This window comes from Pyxicephalus adspersus, chromosome W (genome assembly GCF_032062135.1).
Source record: "Pyxicephalus adspersus chromosome W, UCB_Pads_2.0, whole genome shotgun sequence".
In the NCBI taxonomy this organism is placed as follows: domain Eukaryota; kingdom Metazoa; phylum Chordata; class Amphibia; order Anura; family Pyxicephalidae; genus Pyxicephalus; species Pyxicephalus adspersus.
In genome coordinates, this window is record NC_092870.1 from 1,717,664 (window position 1) to 1,723,876 (window position 6,213).

The following is a 6,213-nucleotide window of genomic DNA, read 5'->3' on the forward strand; positions in this document are numbered from 1 at the left end:
GCACTTTAGAAAAGACAAAGCCCCTACCCTCAAAAACAGAAGGTATCCTCTGGGTTACCACAGCTACTCTGACAATTTTAACTCCAAGGGCGTGAGTATACTTTTGGCACACACTGACACATGGCACATGCGAGGGTCCTACTGTGATGGAGAGGGAAGAATCCAATTTGTAAAGGGGAGTTAAACGGACAGTTGATTACCTTGGCAACTGTCTATGCCCCACACACTATCAAGTATTCTTCCTAGAAAACACATTACGACATCCAGAGGAGTTTAAAAGAGGACTCCTGATTTTGGGAGGGGATTTTAATTTTTTTCCTGATTCTACAATGGATAACTCTTCCACCCCCAAAAACGCATCGCAATCGCACAAACACAAAATTAAGCAATGCCTCACTAGCCATCAACTATTGGACGTATGGAGGGTAGAAAACCCAACAACACGAGATTACACTTTTTCTCACACCTACACCTCGGATTCTCGGATAGATCATTTTTGGATGTGCCAAATGGATCTGTCTCGAGTCAAGAAATATACGATAGGAAATGTAACACTCTCAGACCATGCTCAGGTCTCACTAACAATTAACCTAGGACATAACCAACCTAGATCCTGAAATTGGAGACTTAACGAGTCATTTCTTAAAGGCCCTCTAACCCGAGCAGAACTCACTAGGGAACTTACACACAAGCACATACAAACTAATGCAACCCCTATGTAGTATGGGGAGCACATAAAGAAGTGATTTGGGGCATTTTTATTAAACACGGCACCCAACTTAAAAAAGATAGGAAGGCAGAGATTGTAAAACTACTTACACAAAAATCTCTGCTGGAATACACCTATAAGACAACTTTGGTTACACAGATAGGAGGAGAGCTGGCAGCACTGAAAATGAGACTGTCCACGGTCACACTGGCAAAGGCCAATGCTAAACTGGACAGATAAAAAGGGACATTCTATGAGTATGGGAACAACAGTGGAACGATACTAGCACAGGCACTGAGAGTACAGAGGGAGCGAACATTCATTCCCTTCATAGTTGACAAGGTGAGTAGGAGACAAGAAGCCATCTGTGATTTTTATCAGAACCTTTATAATCTCCCACAAACTATGGACCACTGTAGTATTAGAGACAGGGATGAGGCCATCCGATCCTACCTTACAAGAGCTAGTATTCCCCAACTTCCTGAAGGGGACAAAGAATCTTTGGAGACTCCCATTACAGAGAAGGAACAACGAGCAATACGTTTGACCCCATCGGGTAATTCACCAGAACCGGATAGCTTCACCCTCCCTTACTACAAGACTTTCTATGACACCCTAGCACCAAATGTCCTGAAGGGCATGAATAGCCTAACGGAAGGGGGTTTCCTGCCACAAGATACAATGCGAGCGCTTATCTCTGTTATCCCCAAGGAGGGCAAAGACTCAGCGGCATGTGCAAGCTACAGACCCATATCTCTCCTTAATCTCAAATTATTTACAAAAATTCTGGCACTCAGGTTACAGTCACTATTACAATAAACATTTAGACCAAGCCGGGTTCATGCCTGGTTTCCTCGAGGGAAACCAGAGATAACACGATTAGAGTAATCAACTGGATACATGAAGCCAATCCTAATGGGGTACCCACGATTTTACTCTCTATGGATGCAGAGAAAGCATTCGATAGAGTTGACTGGTCCTTAATGAATCATACCCTTAAACACATTGGTTTAGGGGATAAAATGCTTTCCTGTAATCTATTGCAACCCCTCTGCCGGGGTACGGGTCAATGGGTACAGTTCTTCTCCTTTTCCTTTTGGCAATAAGACCAGACCAGGCTGCCCGCTCTCACCTCTTATTTTCATACTAACCCTTGAACCACTCCTTCTAGATGCAACAATGGCATCTCAGGATTAAGGATAGGAGGGACACACCAGAAAGTGGCAGCATTCGCAGACAATCTGATGTTCGTCGTATCGAACCCTATTATTTCACTCCCTAACCTTATGAAGGAGCTGAAGGAATATGGCAACTTATCTGATTTTAAATCTGAAGCCATGAATATCATGCTCCAGCCACAACTGTTGTCCCAGATCTCCCAATCATACTTCAAATGGTCCAACACCAGCACCTAAATATCTAGGCACTAACATTCCACAACATTTATCTGAGATATTTGAACTGAATTTCCCCCCTCTTTTCTCAAGAATTTGGATGGATATTCAAAGATGGACCAAAGGTCTCTTTCCTAGGTTTGGTTGCGAAAGCACCATAAAAATGAATGTACTCCCAAGATTGCTGTATTTATTTCAGGCACTTCCAGTTAGCAAACCCAATTCCTTTTTTAAAAATGCACACTCTATATTGTTTAATTTTGTCTGGGGGGGGAGCCCACGGACAAACCGTAAACTACTTTTTTTTCCCCAAATGTCAGGGGGGTATGGGGATGCCGAATCTTTCCCTATACTATGTGGCAGCACACCTCAAAAGAGTGGTAGAGAGCCACTCTCCATACAATGGGTGGGACTGGAAAATTATACAGCAATATTCTGCTAACAGCATTAGCGTGGCTCCCGCCTGCATCTACAATACACTTACGAAAACATCCCACCATAGGCCAGTCACTACGAATCTGTGCAAAGTATATGTGTTCTCCTAGCCTCTCGTCGGTGCCCTCCCCTCTTCTGCCATCCTTCCCGCCAGGGTTAGAAGACCCAGGACTATGAGTCCTGGCGAAACATAAGCTAAGTAAAGTCCACCACTTCAATATACACAATAGTTGGCCCTCCATAACAGAGCTCACAGATCCAAATCAATCCTTTAAGCTATCCTATTGGAGAGCTAATCAACTATCCTATGCAGTATTCTTGCAGTCCCTACCCCAGGTACGGCAATCCTGCGTTCTTCCTTCTCTATCTCAGTGATGGACCAAAGAAATCACAACTCGGTCCTTAAACACATGAATAATGCAGCCAGAGCATGTGTGCCTCTACTATGGAGGCAACCAACACCACTGTCCATTGGACTTTGGTTTCCAAAGATTAATGAGACTATGCTGAAGATATTAACCTCAACTGTTCACGATACAGAGAAGTTCCATAACACCTGGTTCTATTGGCTGCTATACCAAGACTCCCCTGACCATAGAATTTATCTATCTCAGGTAACATAAGGATATCCCAGCTGTATGTAGTACGCTAGAGGGTACTGTATATGTTTGCTAAAATGATTCTCATTCATAAGTTTTACTTCTGCCACTGAGTATTGTTTCTTGCGAGACTGCAGATTAAGTTCATGTTACACCCACACCCCCTACTGTCCCCTAGCCTTCCCTAGCCTGTTTACCCACCCCCGTGTGTTTTAGTCCAATGTGTGGAGACCTATTGTTTGCAACACTGTTGATCTAAGCTATTTTCATATTTTTTTTTTTTTTGCAATGTACCATCTGTGTTTGTCAAATTTTGGTTACAATTTTAAAAATAAATGAATGACTGTTAAAAAAAAAAGAAAAATCAAATACAAACATCCCAATATTTTGTTTTACTATGGATTTTATATAGCTGTGGCTAATAGAAATCGCTCTGTATGGTAGATCTCTGTTTTTTGATCATTATAATCATAGTGCTCAAAACATTTGCTAATATTTTCTTACAATTACTTAGTGGGTACAAGGAATCCGGAGGCTTTTTTCACAGACATCTACTGATTTCTGTGTTTGATACCAATTATTTCATATCCCAGATTAAATTCTCTATTTATAGGACCAGTGCCCTACTTTCACTGTACTTTAAGAGACAGTGCTCCAAGTCTTTGTGTTTTATAGTTACTGTGACAAGTAAACATCTTTCTCTAAACATATATTGTGTATTTAATGTGTAATAAATATTTTTCTTTTTTTTAGATTTTTTAGATTTTTACAAAAACAAAAAAAATAGGAGTGAACTAAATTCATTGCGTGAAACAAATACATTTGAATATTTCAGAGTACAACAGACATTATACATGATAATTTCTAATACAGAAGTTTAAACAATATAGACAAACTACCATCATAGACAAAATACAGACGTTCAAATCTTCTCGATTAGGGGGGTTTTGCGTTGTGTTTTTTTTATGTTTTAGTAACAGCAATACTTTTGGAGTCTCCAAACTTTAGAGGTTGAGGTTTATTGTTTGTTTATTGTTTATTTATTGTTTATTTTTTTGAAAATTCACAACCGTGCGTGTATTCCAGAAAGTGCTCGGTAGAAAGTTCCATGGTTAGCGTTCTGGACATTTTCAATCTCCCAATAACAAAAGCTCTCAGTTAAGAAAACTGCCACATCTTTGATGTTAGGCACGGTCCGTAACAACCAACAGTCACTGGCTTGTTGTTACTTGTTTATATGGCTTTTAAACAAAAAAAGTATATTTTCTTGGATCTTAGGTACAGCACGTTTTATTAGATTTTGTTATTAAAATTTAAAGGTGTGCATGTGTTTTTGTACTATAATGTAATGAGGGCACATAGGAGTTATTCAACGCAGACAGGCCTTGCAGAAGGACAGCAAAGTTTTGGCAGCTGTTTTCCATTTTTGTTCAGTCCTACTGTTTTGGTCAGTTCATGGCAGCTAGATTTAGCTACAATTCATCAGAGCCGATGACCTGGAACAGGGTGACATTGTAGAGGACCTGGTGGCCATTGTTCCAGGCATACAGAGCCCGGTACTTGGGATTGTAGTCCAACATGGAGATGTGTGAATACTTGTTTTGAAATGGGATGTCAATATATTCATAGTTGGAAGTGTTTGTCTGGTAAGCGTAATGCACTTTGGTGCCACCAGAATAACCGTTGGTGACGTATAGCGTTCCACAGATCATGAAGGCTTCTCCAGCACTTCTTTTGGGGTATCCTGTATTCCAGGTCTTTAGGATCTGTAGAGTGTTGGGGTCCAGTTTGCTGATGACTATGTTACCAGCATTTTGGTTGGTGGCATAAACCACCCAAAGCCCATTCTCATCTACCATGAGGTCAAAGTCTGACTGGTCACCCCAAGCATAGTGGTAGACGTTTGTGTACCCAGCAGAGTCCAGGCTGCGTGTTTTTAGAATTGTCTCTAATTTTAAGTAAAAACGAATAATGATGTGGCTTTGAAATTTATTGAAATAGATGGATTCGTTATATACAACCTGGCCTGTCCCTGACCAAGGATGAGGGAGACGGTGAGAGGTAAAATTGCCACTGTTCATAAAGTCCTCCATTGACTTGTACTCCCGGACAAAGCGGTTATTGTGGTAGCCGTCCATATACCAGACCTGAAAAAACAATACATAACATCAGCTCTGCAGGACAAAGTTTTCATTGACTTACATCAGGGACATTAAGTAGACTTTGATATTTCGTAATAAAGGCAATAAAAAAAAATCTCTTAGTGTCTTGAGTCCCTTCCAAATCTTTTCATATTTCACCCACCCCTGCAGTGATACCTAGGAGGATTGCGCACCTCTCTCCATAAACATTATCATATGACATTTAAAACTGAAATGTCAGTAGCATATCTTCCTGCATTACTGTTCCCCCCACTCCGGTGCAGCGATGTGTTTATAGTGCCAGTTACAATTTACTCACTGCTGAATATTTACAGTTTACACACAGTTGTTGGAGGGTCAAGGAGGTCCCCACCTTAGAAAATTATGTCAATGATATATTTAGAACTAATTCCTTATATCGTAAAGCATTAATAATTCCCTTAAGTATTTGTTAATCTCATATATGATTAACATAAAAATACAATTTTAAAAGGTATGTCTATAGCGGGCATATTTTTTACTGCACTCTGGCTCTTCTTCACACACACATTTCCAAATAAAGAAAACCTTTCACCATATACTTTGTTGATGCAAAGATTAATTTAAGCAATGTGGGGAGCCTATAATAAGCTGAGTGATAATTAAAGGTGATGTGAAAATAATTAAAGAAATCAAAAGTAATTTCCAATTGATGTGTGGCTCCACTTACTTACACGTTATTAACCAAAACCTTAATCCCCACCAGACAGAGTAATTTGTGGAACCAACATTCAAAAACTTCTTTTGGTAAAACAGTACTTTTATTGTATCAAAAATATAAACAATTAGAGGGGCGTGTCCTGATGACCGCGAGGGACCGTGACAAGGCCGCGGGGACCGTGACAAGGCCCAAAAGCCGGGGCCTCGATTTTCAGCCGCATCCGACGAGCAGGCAC

The 6,213-nt window shown here is 40.4% G+C and overlaps 1 pseudogene; it reads right to left on the minus strand.

Moving 5' to 3' along the window:
* Window positions 1-3,731: 3,731 nt before the first annotated feature.
* On the minus strand, window positions 3,732-5,302 carry LOC140342898 (noelin pseudogene; annotated as a pseudogene).
* Between the last annotated feature and the right edge of the window lie 911 nt (window positions 5,303-6,213).